Source organism: Salvelinus fontinalis, chromosome 12 (genome assembly GCF_029448725.1).
Source record: "Salvelinus fontinalis isolate EN_2023a chromosome 12, ASM2944872v1, whole genome shotgun sequence".
NCBI lineage: Eukaryota > Metazoa > Chordata > Actinopteri > Salmoniformes > Salmonidae > Salvelinus > Salvelinus fontinalis.
This window is the reverse complement of record NC_074676.1, coordinates 5816609-5835696: the sequence shown is the minus strand read 5'-3', so window position 1 is coordinate 5835696 and position 19088 is coordinate 5816609. Positions and strand designations below refer to the sequence as shown.

General features: G+C 44.8%; 1 protein-coding gene across 3 annotated transcripts in view; it reads left to right on the top strand.

The window, feature by feature from the left end:
• Window positions 1-19088, top strand: part of shank2b (SH3 and multiple ankyrin repeat domains 2b) — a 185432-nt gene that overhangs the window by 3800 nt on the left and 162544 nt on the right. For all 3 annotated transcript variants that reach the window (XM_055939507.1, XM_055939509.1, XM_055939508.1), the window contains exon 2: window positions 17945-18039. The gene's annotated coding sequence lies outside the window, so the exon portion shown is untranslated. The remainder of the gene's footprint in view (window positions 1-17944; window positions 18040-19088) is intronic.

Below are 19088 nucleotides of genomic sequence, written 5' to 3'. Positions count from 1 at the left end.
GTCAGGAGCTGCCAGAGCCGCCCGCCAGTCAGGAGCTGCCAGAGCCGCCCGCCAGTCAGGAGCAGCCAGAGCCGCCCGCCAGTCAGGAGCAGCCAGAGCCGCCCGTCAGTCAGGAGCCGCCAGAGCCGTCCGCCAGTCAGGAGCCGCCAGAGCCGTCCGCCAGTCAGGAGCCGCCAGAGCCGCCCGCTAGTCAGGAGCCGCCAGAGCGAGTCAGAAGCCGCCAGAGCGAGTCAGAGCCGCCAGAGCGAGTCAGAGCCGCCCGCCAGTCAGGAGCTGCCAGAGCCGCCCGCCAGTCAGGAGCTGCCAGAGCCGCCCGCCAGTCAGGAGCAGCCAGAGTCACTGGCCTTAGTTATCTTTGTTTTCTTTATTATTATTATTTTGGTTAGGTCAGGGTGTGACATGGGGGATGTATGTGTTTTGTCTTGTCTAGGCGTTTTGTATGTTTATGGGGTGTTGACTAGTCTAGGTGTTTGTATGTCTATGGTTGCCTAGATTGGTTCTCAATTAGAGGCAGCTGTTTATCGTTGTCTCTGATTGGGAACCATATTTAGGCAGCCATATTCCGTTGGGTATTTAGTGGGTTATTGTCTATATGTAAGTTGCCTGTGTCTGCACTTGTTTAATATATAGCTTCACGTTCGTTTGTTGTTTTGCATAGTTTGTTTAAGTGTTCTTCGTTTCGTTAAATAAATAGAAGTATGTATTCTTATCACGCTGCGCCTTGGTACTCCTCTCTTCATCCAAACGACGAACGTGACAGCCAATACCGATTAATCGGCCGTTTTTTATTTTTTTTTATTTGTAATCATGACAATTACAACAATAGTGAATGAACATTTATTTTAACTTAATGTAATACATCAATAAAAATCTATTTAGCCTCAAATTAATAATGAAACATGTTCAATTTGGTTTAAATAATGCAAAAACAAAGTGTTGGAGAAGAAAGTAAAAGTGCAATATGTGCCATGTAAAAAAGCTAACGTTTAAGTTCCTTGCTCAGAACATGAGAACATATGAAAGTTGGTGGTTCCTTTTAACATGAGACTTCAATATTCCAAGGTAAGTGGTTTTAGGTTGTAGTTAATATAGTATTTATAGGACTATTTCTCTCTATACCATTTGTATTTCATATACCTTTGACTATTGGATGTTCTTATAGGCACTTTAGTATTGCCAGTGTAACAGTATAGCTTCCGTCCCTCTCCTCGCCCCTTCCTGGGCTCGACCCAGGAACACATCGACAACAGCCACCATCGAAGCATCGTTACCCATCGCTCCACAAAAGCCGCGGCCCTTGCAGAGCAAGGGGAACAACTACTCCAAGTCTCAGAGCGAGTGACGTCACCGATTGAAACGCTATTAGCGCGCACCCCGCTAACTAGCTAGCCATTTCACATCGGTTACACCAGCCTAATCTCGGGAGTTGATAGACTTGAAGTCATAAACAGCGCAATGCTTGAAGCACAGGGAAGAGCTGCTGGCAAAACGCACGAAAGTGCTGTTTGAATGAATGCTTACGAACCTGCTGCTGCCTACCACCGCTCAGTCAGACTGCTCTATCAAATATCAAATCATAGACTTAATTATAACATAATAACACACAGAAATACGAGCCTTTGGTCATTATATTAATGACCAAAGGCTCGTTGAATCCGGAAACTATCATTTCGAAAACAAAATGTTTATTATTTCAGTGAAATACGGAACCGTTCGGTATTTTATCTAACGGGTGGCATCCCTAAGTCTAAATATTCCTGTTACATTGCACAACCTTCAATGTTAGTCATAATTACGTAAAATTCTGGCAAATTAGTTCGCAAAGAGCCAGGCTGCCCAAACTGTTGCATATACCCTGCGTGCAATAGACTCTGTGCAATGAACACAAGAGAAGTGACACAATTTCATCTGGTTAATATTGCCTGCTAACCTGGATTTCTTTTAGCTAAATATGCAGGTTTAAAAATATGTACTTCTGTGTATTGATTTTAAGAAAGGCACGGGTGTGTATGGTTAGGTACAGTCGTGCAAATGCGCTTTTGTGTAACGGCTCTCTTTCGATGAGTGAGTTGACCAAGGCGCAGCGGGTGATGAATACATAATGTTTTAATGACAAGACGGAAAAACACAAAACGAAATACACTTGAATGATTTACAAAAATAACAAAACAAACTAGACAGACCTAAACTATGAACTTACATGAAACGAGGAACACAATAAACAGGAACGACCGAACGAACGAGAAGAGACAGTACCGTGTGGTGCAAAATACACAGACACAGCGACAATCACCCACAAACAAACAGTGAGAACACCCTACCTAAATATGACTCTCAATTAGAGGAAAACGCAAAACACCTGCCTCTAATTAAGAGCCATACCAGGCAACCCAAAACCAACATAGAAACGGAAAACATAGACTGCCCACCCAAAACTCACGCCCTGACCATCACACACATACAAAACAAAAGAAAACAGGTCAGGAACGTGACAGAACCCCCCCTCAAGGTGCGAACGCCGGGCGCACCAGCACAAATTCCAGGGAAGGGTCTGGGTGGGCATCTGACCACGGTGGTGGCTCAGGCTCCGGACGCTGTCCCCACACCACCATAGTCACTCCCCGCTTCTGTATTCCCCTCCCAATGACCACCCTCCAACTAAAACCACCTAAATGAAGGGGCAGCACCGGGATAAGGGGCAGCACCGGGATAAGGAGCAGCACCGGGATAAGGGGCGGCAGGTCCTGGCTGAGGGACTCTGGCAGGTCCGGGCTGAGGGACTCTGGCAGGTCCGGGCTGAGGGACTCTGGCGGGTCCGGGCTGAGGGACTCTGGCGGGTCCGGGCTGAGGGACTCTGGCGGGTCCGGGCTGAGGGACTCTGGCAGGTCCGGGCTGAGGGACTCTGGCGGGTCCGGGCTGAGGGACTCTGGCAGGTCCGGGCTGAGGGACTCTGGCAGGTCCGGGCTGAGGGACAGCTCCTGACTGTGGGGCAGCTCATGACTGTGGGGCAGCTCATGACTGTGGGGCAGCTCATGACTGTGGGGCAGCTCATGACTGTAGGGCAGCTCATGACTGTAGGGCAGCTCATGACTGTAGGGCAGCTCATGACTGTAGGGCAGCTCATGACTGTAAGGCAGCTCATGACTGTAGGACAGCTCCTGACTGTAGGGCAGCTCCTGACTGTAGGGCAGCTCCTGACTGGCTGGCGGCTCTGGCAGCTCCTGACTGGCTGGCGGCTCTGGCAGCTCCTGACTGGCTGGCGGCTCTGGCAGCTCCTGACTGGCTGGCGGCTCTGGCAGCTCCTGACTGGCTGGCGGCTCTGGCAGCTCCTGACTGGCTGGCGGCTCTGGCAGCTCCTGACTGACGGACGGCTCTAATGGCTCGGGACAGACGGGCGGCTCTAATGGCTCGTGGCAGACGGATGGCTCAGAAGGCGCTGTGCAGACGGATGGCTCAGAAGGCGCTGTGCAGACGGATGGCTCAGAAGGCGCTGGGCAGACGGATGGCTCAGACGGCGCTGGGCAGACGGATGGCTCAGACGGCGCTGGGCAGACGGATGGCTCAGACGGCGCTGGGCAGACAGATGGCTCAGACGGCGCTGGGCAGACAGATGGCTCAGACGGCGCTGGACAGACAGATGGCTCAGACGGCGCTGGACAGACAGATGGCTCAGACGGCGCTGGACAGACAGATGGCTCAGACGGCGCTGGACAGACAGATGGCTCAGACGGCGCTGGGCAGACAGGCAGTGCAGAAGGCGTTGGGCAGACGGCCGACTCTGCCCTGCTGAGGCGCACAGTAGGCCTGGTGCGTGGTGCCGGAACTGGAGGTACCGGGATGACGGCACGCACTTTAAGGCTAGTGCGGGGAGCAGGAACAGGGCACACTGACCTCTCGAAGCGCACTATAGGCCTGGTGCGTGGTACAGGAACTGGAGGTACCGGGCTGAGGGCACGCACCTCAGGGCGGGTGCGGGGAGAAGGAACAGTGCGTACAGGGCTCTGGAGACGCACAGATGGCTTAGTGCGTGGTGCCGGAACTGGAGGCACTGGGCTGGAGACACGCACCATAGGGAGAGTGCGTGGAGGAGGAGCAGGGCTCTTAAAACGCACTGGAAGCCTGGTGCGTGGTGTAGGCACTGGTGGTACTGGACTGGGGCGAGGAGGTAGCGCCGGAAATACCGGACCGTGCAGGCGTATTGGCTCCCTTGAGCACTGAGCCTGCCCAACCTTACCTGGTTGCATGCTCCCCGTAGCCCGTCCAGTGCGGGGAGGTGGAATAACCCGCACCGGGCTATGTAGGCGAACCGGGGACACCATGCGTAAGGCTGGTGCCATGTAAGCCGGCCCAAGGAGACGTACTGGTGACCAGATATGTAGAGCCGGCTTCATGGCTCTTGGCTCAATGCTCAAACTAGCTCTACCAGTGCGGGGAGGTGGAATAACCCGCACCGGGCTATGTACACGTACAGGAGACACCGTGCGCTCTACTGCGTAACACGGTGTCTGCCCGTACTCCCGCTCTCCACGGTTAGCCTGGGAAGTGGGCGCAGGTCTCCTACCTGCCCTCGGCCCACTAACTCTTAGTCCCCCCCCCAAGAAATTTTGGGGTAGTACTCACGGGCTTTTCGGGCTTCCATGCTAGACGTGTCCCCTCATAATGCCGGTTCCTCTCTCCGGTCTCCTCCGCTCTCCGAGCTGCCTCCCGCTGTTCCCATGGGCGGTGATTCACCTCCACTTTAGCCCATGGTCCCTTTCCTTCCATGATCTCCTCCCAAGACCATAAATCCTGCTTCGTGCGCTGTCGTTGCTGTCCATTAACCCGCTGCTTGATCTGGGTTTGGTGGGTGATTCTGTAACGGCTCTCTTTCGATGAGTGAGTTGACCAAGGCGCAGCGGGTGATGAATACATAATGTTTTAATGACAAGACGGAAAAACACGAAACGAAATACACTTGAATGATTTACAAAAATAACAAAACGAACTAGACAGACCTAAACTATGAACTTACATGAAACGAGGAACACAATAAACAGGAACGACCGAACGAACGAGACGAGACAGTACCGTGTGGTGCAAAATACACAGACACAGCGACAATCACCCACAAACAAACAGTGAGAACCTCCTACCTTAATATGACTCTCAATTAGAGGAAAACGCAAAACACCTGCCTCTAATTAAGAGCCATACCAGGCAACCCAAAACCAACATAGAAATGGAAAACATAGACTGCCCACCCAAAACTCACGCCCTGACCATCACACACATACAAAACAACAGAAAACAGGTCAGGAACGTGACATTTTGTTAAACCATCCCCCTGCGTTGCATCGATTATATGCAATGCAGGACACGCTAGATAAACTAGTAATATCATCAACCATGTGTAGTTAACTAGTGATTATGATTGATTGATTGTTTTTTATAAGATACGTTTAATGCTAGCTAGCAACTTACCTTGGCTTCTTACTGCATTCGTGTAACAGGCAGGCTCCTTGTGGAGTGCAATGAGAGGCAGGTGGTTAAAGCGTTGGACTAGTTAACTGTAAGGTTGCAAGATTGAATCCCGGAGCTGACAAGGTAAAAATCTGTCGTTCTGCACCTGAACAAGGCAGTTAACCCACTGTTTCCTGGTAGGCCGTCATTGAAAATAAGAATGTGTTCATAACTGACTTGCCTAGTTAAATAAAGGTGTAAAAAAGAAAAAAGATTTCCGATTGTTATGAAAACTTGAAATCGGCCCTAATTAATCGGCCATTCCGATTTAATCGGTCGACCTCTAGTGTGGACCATGATAGATCGTTAGTGATGTGGACAGCGTGGAACATGAAGCTCTCGACACGCTCCAGGACAGCCCCATCGATGTGAATGGGGGCGTGCTCAGCCCCTCCATTTCCTGTAGTCCACGTTCAGCTGGACTGGAGGGAAGTCCAGGATCCAGTTGCAGAGGGAGGTGTTCAGTCCCTGGGTTCTTAGCTTAGTGATGAGCTTGGAGGGCACTATGGTGTTGAATGCTGAGCTGTAGTCAATGAGCGGCATTCTCACATAGGCCTCTTGCCCAGGTGGGAGAGAGCAGTGTGGAGTGCAAAAGGAAGCAAGTTATCTGTGGATGTGTTGGGGAGAATTGGAGTGTGTCCAGGGTGTCTGGAATGATAGTGTTGATGTGATCCATGACCAGCCTTTCAAAAAATGTCATGGCAGATGTGAGTGCTATGGGACGATAGTCCCCAGCCTTGTGAATGTTTGAAGGTCATACTCACACCAGCTACAGAGAGCGTATTCACTATCTGTCCCATCATTATCTAAGCACAAATAAGACAACTGTACAATCTTTGAAAAAAAGGTGTTATCTAGAACCAAATAGCCATTTGAAGAACCCCTTTGGTTCCAGGTAGAACCCTTTTAGGTTCCATGTAGAACCCTTTATACAGAGGATTCTACATGGAACCCAAAAGAGTTCTACCTGGAACTAAAAAAACGTTCTATCTGGAACCAAAAACGGTTCTCCTATGGGGACAGCCGCAGAATTCTTTCGGAACCCTTTTTTCTCGGAGTGTATACCAACACCACCCTTAGGATACTAAATATTGTAGTAATCCCTGAGGGGAAATGTGTTCATTTGGCTACTTATTTAGTACTGTACATATCCTTTGCATTACGTTTTGAACATGTTCCAACTGTATATATACACATGAATGTTGTAGCATTTAAGCATGACCATCAAACATTAAAGGAAGGGAGCAGTACCTGGCTTTAGTACAGGGAGGCAGCACAGCAGAATCTGGTGTTAGGAACATCCTTCCTCTGTTAGATACATTCACTCACTCAGGAAAGTGTGTCCCACTGGGCAAAAACTGGTTGAATCAACGTTGATTCCATTCCATTTCAACCCCCCAAAAAATCTATGTGACGATGTTGAATGAATGTGGAAGTCTGAATGGAATCAATGTTGGAATCAATCGATTTGCAAATAGTCATCAACGTAAGGGAGATTCATATTTTGTTCAACCAACTTTGAACCTAAATCCAATGATTTAGGTTCTTGTTAATTTCACATTGAATTCACGCTGGTTGACAACTCAACCAAATGTAAATCAAATAGAGACGTTGAACTGCCATCTGTTCTCAGTGGGGTGTTTCTCCTTTGAATGCACATATCTGGTTTACTTCCTCTAAGTCTACTATTCCCAGCAGACCATGCAGCCTACCAGGAATTCACAGTACGGCTATAATTGATTTGTATCTTCAATGAGTTTTTAGGACAGCAGCATTTTTTAAGCATGCGATATTATGCAGGCGAGACGTTTTTTCCATCACTGTTATACTGGTGGAAGGTCCTATGGGGTCTCCAAGCATGGCCTCCATAGCAACGGAGGCAGAGAGGAGAGAGTTTTACGGGATGGCACTTTTCAATCTGTAGGAAATCCTGGTGGCTCTGCATCGCTGTGACAAACGGATGGATGTCACACCCATTACCTGACCTCCACAGCAACATAACTTATAAGGGTTTCCCCAGCAACACTGGATGCTTTCTATCATATAATATAATCACACAATCTAGATACTCCTCCACATAGACCTACAGTCCATATTGAAAGTCTGCACATCCCTTACACTAGTCTTCACATTTTGCTGCCTTAAAATGAAATCCAAAAAGGGAATAAATCTAATTTATTCCCTTCTTAAGAACAAATTTTCTTAAGAAAAGATTTGTTCTTAAACCTCTTAAGGATCGGCCCTTTTTTTTCAATTGTTCACCTAAAATGACAAACCCAAATCTAACTGCCTGTAGCTCAGGCCCTGAAGCAAGGACATGCATTTTTTTGGTACCATTTGAAAGGAAACACGTTGAAGTTTGTGGAAATATGAAAGGAATGTAGGAGAATATAACACATTAGATCTGGTAAAAGATAATACAAAGACAAAACCAACTGTTTTTATTTTATTTTTTTTGTACCATCATCTTTGAAATGCAAGAAAAAGGCCATAATGTATTATTCCAGCCCAGGTGCAATTTAGATTTTGGCCACCTGATGGCAGCAGTGTATGTGCAAAGTTTTACACTGATCCAATGAGCCATTGCATTTCTGTTCAAAATGTTGTATCAAGACTGTCCAAATGTGCCTAATTTGTTTATTAATAACTTTTCATGTTTTCAAAACTGTGCACTCTCCTCAAACAATAGCATGGTATTATTTCACTGTAATAGCTACTGTAAATTGAACAGTGCAGTTAGATTAATAAGAATTTAAGCTTTCTGCCAATATCAGATATGTCTATGTCCTGGGAAATGTTCTTTACTTACAACCTCATGCTAATCGCATTAGCCTATGTTAGCTCAACCGTCCCGCAGGGATTCACCAATCCTGTTAACTGCCATTTTTTCCCTTAACTACAGACTTAAGAAAATTAGGCAAAGTTGTTATTCCTCAAAGGTTATTGGAAAGGTTATTGGAAATGTTATTGCGCTATTTCTTATGTTTCTTCTTAAGCAAAAAGTTAACAAGAAATTTGATTCTTGACAAAGTTATTTGAAATACCAAGATAGCTAAACCCTTGTCACGCCCTGATCTGTTTCACCTGCCCTTGTGCTTGTCTCCACCCCCTCCAGGTGTTGCCCATCTCCCCCACTTATCCCCTGGGTTCTTATACCTGTGTTCTCTGTCTGTTGCCTGTTTGTCAAGTCAACCAGTGGTTTGTTTCTCAGCTCCTGCATTTCCCCAGGCTTTTTTTTTCTCTCGCCCTCCTGGTTTTGACCATTGCCTGTCCTGACTCTGAGCCTGCCTGCCTGACCACTCTGCCTGTCCCTTACCCTGAGCCTGCCTGCCGTCCTGTACCTTGGCCTCTACTCTGGATTATCGACCCCTGCCTGCCTGCCTTGTTGTTTCAAAAAACATTGTTACTTCACACAGTCTGCACTTGGGTCTTACCTTGATTCCTGATAACCCTTGTCTTGAACTCAGGGCAGTGAGAGAAAAAGCTCATGAAAGCAATTGAACATGTTGAATTCACTCACAAATTTGATCAGAAATGTTCAGTATTTATTCTTTTAAACCCTAGAACATGTTTTAGAACATTGACCTCAGTAAGAAATATGCTAACATGATTGCCATTGATAGCTAGTTGAAACGGTTGCCTAGCAACACACGTTAAGAATGATTTGTTCATAAGTTCATAAGAAAACTGTTGAGGAATTTCACTTGCGAACTATCTTTTTTTTTCTCTTCATAAGATGGTTCGTAGGTTTTTGCGTAAGAATTGTTTTGTGCCCAGTACTCTAACCAGCCCCACCACACAACACACACACACACAACAGGCTCAATACATACAATATAGTCACGCAATTTAGCTCTTACATACCTCCATTCTTTCCATCCTACTAGACTTCCTTTGCCACAGCAGGGTAATGTAATGTTGCTATTGAAGGAAGAAGGAAAGAGCTGATCAATATTTTAAGTGGAACTGACAGCTTCTGAACTCCTTTGCAGATATGAAATAATCAGACAACCATATCAGTGAAAAATATCAAATTCCCAGTTTATGCTTCAAAACCAACTTTATGAGAGGTTTTAAAAATAGATACAGTAAGGCATTGTTGGCAGAATAATATAATTAATATAATTCACCAATACATTTTTTAGTAGTCCCAAAAATATTGCTATCAGGTTGTAAATCACAGCTGGCCTTATATATTGTTTGCTGCTGCCACCCATTCATGATGCACCGTTTCAGATTCAATGACTCAATATTTTGTACAAAAACAGACGACTATAATTAAGGTTGGGAATGTCAATACAATCAAACTAGCAAGGGCAATGATCACAAGTCTGTCATAACGTGGGTAATAAGCTAGCGCACATGTGTCAAACACAAGGCCCGCGGGCCGAATAGGACACACAAGCGAGTCTAAATGAGTCAACAGCTGAGTCATATACTTTATGAAATGACAGCCTGCATAGGTGAATTCCACTTGAACAATTGCGCTGCTTTCGTGTGTCCTGTTTACAGCGCGCAGCGGAGGGAAAGTGTACAGGCACACGCCACAGTCCTAGCTAGGCTACTAAAATGTTGCAGTCTACCTTCGGTTTTTAAAGCTCGACAATGACTAAGCAAAAAACTAAACCTGCAACAAAATGCAGAAGTGAAACATGTAGGCCAGGGGTGTCAAACTCATTCCACAGAGGTCTGAGTGTCTGCAGATTTTGTTTTCCCCTTTTAATTTAAACCTAGACAACCAGGTGAGGGGAGTTCCTTACTAATTAAGTACATTAGGTACAAGGGCCTAGGTTGGCTACTCAACTACAATACGTTTTGAGTACATCACACAGCAATGCCGCATTCAACTGCACCAGTGATCCATGCAGTGCAAAAAAAATAAAAACATAGAAAGAGGAGGAAGGGAAGCGCTACTGAGGTACACTATAGTATATTTTGGTAAATAGAAGGTGCTCTTTGGTAAAAGGTGTAAATAGGTCATCAAAAAGAAAGGAGGACCAAGGCACTCTTCATATAATAAATTAAAATGCCTTTATTAGTATGGCATGTTCAATAGAAACAAAATTGTTAAAAACCGACGCGTTTTGGCTGCATGGCCTTCTATTGAACATGCCATACTAATAAAGGCATTTTAATTTATTATATGAAGAGTGCCTTGGTCCTCCTTTCTTTTTGAAAAATAAAAACATGTTTTAAGTTTTAGTGTTACAACAACTTATAGTGACGTTTTTGTTATTTGGAGTTTTTGATTAGGGTTGCAGCATATTATCCACATCTGCAGGCTAGCAGAAAAGGCTAGACAAATACTATTTATCTTTGTTGTTTTAACATGTTCAAATGCTATATACAGCATCCTATGCACAGTGCATTTTGTAAAGTATTCAGACCTCTTGACTTTTTTCACATTTTGTTTTGTTACAGCCTTAATCTAAAATGGATTAAATAATTGTTTTCCCTCCTCAATCTACACAGAAATATCTTATTTAAGTAAGTATTCAGACCCTTTGAAATTGACCTCAGGTGAATCTTTTTTCCATTGATCATCCTTGAGAAGTTTCTACAACTTGATTGGAGTCCACCTGTGGTAAATTCAATTGATTGGACATGATTTGGAAAGGTACACACCTGTCTATATAAGGTCCCGCAGTTGACAGTGCATGCCAGAGCAAAAACCAAGCCATGAGGTCGAAGGAATTGTCCTTAGAGCTCCGAGACAGGAATGTGTCAAGGCACAGATCTGGGGAAGGGTACCAAAACATTTCTGCAGCATTGAAGGTCCCCAAAAACACAGTGGCCTCCATCATTCTTAAATGGAAGAAGTTTGGAACCACCAAGACTCTTCCTAGAGCTGGCCGCCCGGAAAAACAATCAAGGGAGAAGGGCCTTGGTCAGTGAGGTGACGAAGAACCCAATGGTCACTCTGACAGAGCTCCAGAGTTCCCCTGTGGAGATGGAAGAACCTTCCAGAAGGACAACCATCTCTGCAGCACTCCACTAATCAGGCCTTTATGGTAGAGTGGCTTGACGGAAGCCACTCCTCAGTAAAAGGCACATGACAGCCCACTTGGAGTTTGCCAAAAGTCACCTAAAGGACTCTCAGACCATGAGAAACAAGATTCTCTGGTCTGATGAAACCAAGATTGAACTCTTTGGCCTGAATGCCAAGCGTCTCATCTGGAGGAAACCTGGCACCATCCCTACGGTGAAGCACGGTGGTAGCATCATCATGTTGTGGGGATTTTTTTCAGTGGCAGGGACTGGGAGACTAGTTAGGATCGGGGAAAAGATGAATGAAGCAAAGTACAGAGAGATCCTTGATGAAAAGCTTCTCCAGAGCGCTCAGGACCTCAGACTGGGGCAAAGGTTTACCTTCCAACAGTACACCGACCCTGAGCACACAGCCAAGACAACGCAGGAGTGGCTTCGGGACAAGTCTCTGAATGCCCTTGAGTGGCCCAGCCAGAGCCCCGACTTGAACCCGATCGAACATCTCTCGAGAGACCTGAAAATAGCTGTGCAGCAACACCCCCCATCCAACCTGACAGCTTGAGAGGATCTGCAGAGAAGAATGGGAGAAACTCCCAAAATACAGGTGTACCAAGCTTGTAGCGTCATACCCAAGAAGACTCGAAGCTGTAATCGCTGCAAAAAGGTGCTTCATCAACGTACTAAGTAAAGGGTCTGAATACTTATGTAAATGTGATATTTCAGTTATTATGGGGTATTGTGTGTAGATTGATGAGGTTGATGTGGGGAAAAAACAATTGATTACCTTTTAGAATAAGGCTGTGACTTAACAAAATGTGGAACAAGTCAAAGGGTCTGAATACTTGCTGAATGCACTGTACGTGGACATTATAAAGGGACATATGTTTTCAAATAAAACAATGGCCAGTTTGGGTTGCAGTTGCACTTTTTTTGTGAAAACAAATAGGCTTTGTCTGGTCCTCAAATTCGTTGTGTTTTTTCAATATGGCCCATGCGCTGATTGAGTTTGACATCCCTGGGCTAGCGTATCTATTTTTGTAACTAGCTATTTATTTAGCAAGCTAAAAACACAGAGCCTAATGTTAGCTAGCTAGATAGTTGCTGGGAGGGTGTTTTTCGTTGGTTACAGCTGCTGCAGGTGTAATTTGGTTAGCTTGCAAGAAATGTGAATCGCTTTGCTAGCGAGCTAGCTATACTGAACTTTTAACGACTGTTACCCACAGTTAGCATATCTCTTAGTTGTCAATTAAATGTATTTGGCATTAATCAAATGGGTGGGCTGGCAGCCAAGTTCCCATTACGTTTTCTGGACAAGCATGCATTGGTAGGCAATCTGCAGAAGGATGAGCAGGCTACTATTCCCCATCGTTTATCAGTGCAATTTTGACCCCCAACTAGCTGAAAAAATTTGAGAGGGTTCCTTCTTTAGATTTGAGCTCATCTCGCTCTGGCTAGCGTTAGTTGTTCATCTTGTTGTTGATGTGCATAGGCAACTGAGTGAGAGGGAGCTTACCTTTTCATGGTCGTTTGATCAATAGGATTGTGAAGGTTCCCAAATGTAAGAGGATTCCCATGGTATTTACATATTTCCAGAAATCCATTCAGGTGTATTTTGTGGTTTTTGTTTCTAATGATCTAAAGTTGCTACTGCCTGTCAACACACAGTTCAGTTCAAAGTGAATGATGGCAGGCCCTTGTTGCAAATGGCTTATTTGCATATAGGCCCACTGCCTCTCTGATTGGCTTGGGCGCACCGGTTTGTATAGACTCCGTCCTGGACAGGGGTGTGTCTATTAATTGTCCAAATGCACGGCCGGTTTCCCACTCTATATTGCTATAGAATGTCCACAAGTGCCTTACTATACGTAATTCTCAAACATTCTATGAATTTATGAAAATGTGAAAATGACCATATCTATGTGCTAGCTTGTCAGAAAATGGTCATATTCTTCATGGGGGGTGTATATGAGCAGATGTTAATAACATGTTGCTAAAATGCTGTAAGTTCCACTTTAAATCTATTAATAATCTCATTCACCACCCTCCTTATCAATAATGCAAGATAGCAGAGCAGATGAACAGATCCATAGATCATCTGGATGGAGATGAGAGCAGAGCACTGTCTAAAGCTGCTGTGTGCCTGCGATGGGTAAGGCTGTCCTGGCTGTGGTGTTCTCTTTTCACATTGCCCTTTCCAGCACAGTTCCAGCAGCTATGTGTAGTATGAAAAGGGTGTAAACCTGTGCGCCTCCCATGGGTAGAGCTGTTTCAGCTGGATCCTAGACCCAGCACGGTAGGTTGCTCATGCTCCCTAGCAGACCTGGATTCAAATAGAACAGTCAAAAACCCCAACCCAACTGGCACTCCAGTTGGTACACTGAACGTATAGAAGTATAGTGGTAACTATAACAGCCATGCTCACAGGGAGCAGGCTCTTCTCTGTTCTCTGTGCATAAAAACAATAATATATGTTTTGTCATTTAGCAGAGGATCTTATCCAGAGCGGCTTGCAGGTGCAATTAAGACAGTGTTTCCCAAACTCCGTCATGGGGACACAGAGGGTTGCACATTTTGGTTTTTGCCCTAGCAATACACAGCTGATTAAAATAATCAAAGCTTGATGATTAATTGATTATTTGAATCAGCTGTGTAGTGCTAGAACAAAAAACCAAAGTGTTCACCTCTTGGTTTGGAAAACCCGGAATTAGGGTTAAGTGCCTTGCTCCAGGGCACATTGACAGATTCTTCAACAATTTGGCTTAGGGATTTGAACCAGCAACACTCTTAACCGCTAGGCTACCTGCCACCTACCTGTTCTCCGCTTAAGTGAGTATTATAGTGCGATAGAGAAGAGTGTAATCTAGAGCTAGATAGAAGGTATAATATAAAGCATAACCACAGAGACACAAGAAACTCTGTTTAAATCCACTCTCATCTCCTCGTGATACCCTGGCTTTCCTGGCTCTGGCAATTCCCTTACACTGAGAGAGGCTTATAAATTATTCATTACCCTTTTGTATCCATCGGACAGTTAATTTCACCTGGCTGAGTGTCTCCATGTCTCCGGATTGACTCTTGGACTTGGGTTGCAATTCAGTTATGTTTAGTAAAGTAACGGGCTGGTGGATCTGGTTCCTGAGATTGACAGGAATGGAGATGAGCGTAAATGTGTTTCTCTTGATATCGGGGATTTACTCAGGAGAGTGGAACATCATTAGCCTAGTTCCATATTTGTTTGTGCCGTCTTGCCAACTCCTATGGCCACGGCAAGACGGCACAACAGTTTTGAGACCAGGCTAGAACGCAGATGGAAATGTTGTGTAGTTCTGTGTTGACTGGACATAATCCTATGTTTCAGCTCTTCTGAACATCGCAGCCCACTGCGCAGCATAAGCCAAGTCAAGCTAAGACAAGGACCCCCCCCCCCCCCCTTCTCGCCCCCATTGATTTTGTTAGTCAGTCTCACTCAGATATCACATTAAAAACTGTAAACATTTCTCTCCCCCCTATGACAAAACATTTTCCTCTCAGCCCCATTGTAAAACTAGTAGAATTGTATGCAATTACTTATGAAATTGCAACATCTTCTCTCAGCCGCATGGCAAAATGTGTAGAATTGTGGTGGTCAACTGCGGCCGCTCACGATGAGTTCAGATGTTTTGTGTCCCCCACCCCCATCAAAGTTGCCCATCCCTGACCGAGGTATTACGAATGATTGACGGGCACACTTTTAAGGTGGACAGCCTTTTCTAGCAAACTAAACTATTAATTTGTTCAGCCAGTGATGCGTCAAACTGTTCAACCAACAGTATTGGCATTTTACACACCCATCTGAGACCAAGACGTTCCGACCGGCCTGCTAAACAATCCTATGTGTGTTGCCCTATTTACTGTGGCATAGCTAGTGATGCTTTCCAGTCGTCCATAGGAACCAAACTGACTGAGAAGCTAGATCATTAGGCCCCCATCCACTGTGACACTGAGTGATGTTTCTCCCTAACACTGCCTGGGGACTGACCATGTCTGTCTGCTTCGTCCAGAATACATAAATACGGCCTAGATCAAATTCACTGAATATCGTTAGCACGGAGAAGAAATACAGTATTTGATATGGGTTTGTGCTTCATGAAGGCCTGGTTTGCTGATTGGTATTTTTGTCTGTTTTGTGATAATATTGAGTTTAAGAAAATACATGTTGGTAAAGTCTTTTTTTTTTTTTTTTTAGGCATGCGTGGTGGAAATTAGGTCTACATTGTTACACAGTTGTGCTGTTAATGTGAGCCACATCTAGTCAAACCTTCCTAAAGACGGTGTCCCAATCAGTGGGTCTGAAATAACAGCGGTGTCCATTGCTAATGGGCCATGGTTAGAACGCTCTCCTCTCTGATTTGAGTGTTTTTTTCAGTAGCTAAACCCATCACTGTCCTCGTCGTGGTCCTAAAAAGATTGCTATTACATTGACATTAACCCCTACGGGTGATTTGCAGCTGAATAGCATAGCACATGTACTGAACGCTATTTTCTCAATGTATTTATTTTGTGAAATAGTTGTGAATATACCATGGTAGGAAATGTATGTTATATCGCCCATTCCTATGTGAATTACAGAATTGTTTACAGTATGTTAGAGGTCCTTGACAACTCTGCCCTGATTCAGGCAGTCAGACGGATGATGGACGCTAAGCCAATATGTCAGACCATCTGGAGTCAAGGTGTTCAGGTGCCGGATTGGACAAAAGTTCACTCTGGGAATGCAAAATCGCATAATTTCGCTCCTTACAAAACATGTCAAAAATGATTTCACATTGGGAACTCCCAAGAGTTCCTTCCCAATTCCACCTTTGGTTGTGTTCCTCTGGTACACTGGAGGTTTGTTCCCCTTAATATGATTGAGTTACTCCCTCTGGTGCTGCCCCTGGCCCTGATCCTAGAGGACAGTCAGGGCCACACTGTTGACCCTGTGTGACAGAGAGGTCCCTGGTGCTCGACCTCACTGCAGGGTAATGACACCAACAGGGACACAGTAGATCTTTAGAACAGCTCACCGTAGAGGAGACTGTACACTCGACACTGTAGAACAGTTGCAGTGCTATACACCAATCACAGTAAGAGGTACAGTCACTGAGAGGTGAAACTAGTCCCTGGATACAGCAGAGTAGAGCCTCCCAGGGATGGGATGTTATGGTCCCTGACCGTGTCAGATTGGCATTTTGGAGTGTTATATCCTCTCTTGCATGACTGAGTTAATTACAGAGTCCCAGTTTGGCCAGCTGATCCCCATCCCATCCACTGGGGCTCTCATTAGAGCTCAGTACACAGCAAATGGGCTAGATGCAAGACTGACCGGGACTTAAAGCACAGGGTTCGGTTATAGTGCACACTTTTGATCTGATCATACTGCATGAATAGACAGTTAGAGATTTTGAATAAGGTCTGCCTACGGCGCTATCCGAATTCACTTCAAAGACGAAATCCATATCCTCTTACATTACGTGTCATACTTCTAGCTACCTCGGGTTCGACATTTTGCCAATGGTTCTGTCTGGCATTGGCTTTCACTTTGCAGAGATTCTTTCCGGGCCGGGCCCAGCATGCTTTAACAGTGAGCTGGAACACCCATGTATTATCTAAGGTATATCAGTATATCAGACCTGCTGCGCTAGGCCTCTGTTTAATTGCCTCCAAGACCCTATAGGCTAAATAAGCGTTAAACAAACCAAACATGATACTTCCTTCCTTCTGGGTCTAGTGTGTCTCATGGTGATTCGAAAGGGGTCTGTGTGTGTTTCCGTGGTGATTGGAGGGGTCTGGCTGGAGGAAGGAGGAAGTGGAGAAAACAGACAGTCATGATGAATGATGTGGCTGTCTGGAGAAGATGCTCTAGGGAGGTAATGTGCTGCTGGAACACTTTTTATGGAGCTAGTCATTTTTCGATTGTGGCTGTGGCCTCGTCTGGACTGGACTTGATTGAGGGAGAACCACAACGTAGAGTGTTTACTGGATCACAGAAACGACTGTGAAGTCACAACGGTTTGAGCTGCAAACTATTATGCCCCCGCTGTGAAAAGCTGAGACTCTCTTCTCATGTTTTGCTCTACAAAACGACAAACTCCACGCAGTTGTCACTGACAAGTTGGATATCCATTTCCCACCGAGAAAACAATTTCTGGGCTTACAACATTCTTATAAATGCATTTTTCATCCGGTTTTTGATTGGCGGACCTTACTTGTTTATTGGCATTTGTCAATAAAACTCACGAACGCTACTTTTTATATCAAATTGTTTTGTGCTCTACTTGAAAAGAACATGGTAAAACACTTCAATGTGAGGCTAAATACGATTGCAGAGCAAGCGTATGAATGAAAGTAGTGCATTTCAGCGTTTTCACTGTAGGAGGCCTCGGACAAATTGAGTTTTTTAAGATGCTATCCTCACGCTGCTATTCTCTTATTGCAGGATGGATCCCACCACTTGGTACTGCCAAGGTCATGGCATTTGATTTCAAGCTGCCCGTCAGTTTCTCGGCTGTCTGAAAACAACAAGTAGAAAAGGTGAGCTTCTGATCTGCTTCTTTTACTTCACAGCTCCGTTTTAAATTACATTTGTGAGCGGTGATTGAGAAACGCTCAGCACAGAGCCATAAAAGGGAAGCCAAGGACAATGAGAACCCGGCATCACAAAGCGAGAGAAATGGGCAGGAAATGAACAAAAGGAAGGATAGTAGAACCATTTTATAACACACAATGACTCGGGTCTCAGTTACTGTGTAAAGTGGAATCAGTCAAATATAACCCGTAAATAAATCTATCCTACATACAGCATTTTCTATTTGAAAAACTTCCCTGTTAGACAGAATTAGGGTTCTGCAAAGCATTATTGTAAAATGTATTTGGAAGCATTATCAATATCTAATTTTAATGCAGTGCCTGTTCGAATTAAGGATACCGGTAGTAGTGTGTGAATGTATGTCATCCTGTGTGTCATCCAGAGCTCTAAACTAGGGCAACAATATTGCAAAGGCTGCATGGTGTGTGTGTGTGTGTGTGTGGGAGCGCGAGCGCGCACACACGTCACATGACATCAGATGTCGCACATTTTGATGGTCAGATTTGAAGAGAGCGCTGGATAATCCAAAATGTTCCCAAACAGGTATTTCAATACATCCATATCCAATGATCAATTCCTTTCTCTAGGTTCTATACCAATGGCCAATAATACATTTCCAATATATCAAAAGATAATATCACATATCATTATTTGTTAAATATGTAGCCAATTATGGAAACACCCCTCAACATCACTACTGAGCACGCGCACCTGACGGATAACTTTGGACATATCCGGTGGTGGTGTGAAAACCTACAAATCCAAGATCGATTATGCGTTCACTTGCTACCAGGTAGTTATCGGAAGTTCGTATTTTTTTAATTTGACATTTTTTTAATTTTAATTTTTTTTTTTTTAATTATCAACAAATAAATGCATAAAGTACATGAGGGAACACAAGTATATATAGATTATATACAATCGAGCTAGGGGGTACAATATCACATTACAATTACACAAGGACCTTAAGGGACATACATACACTTACAATTCT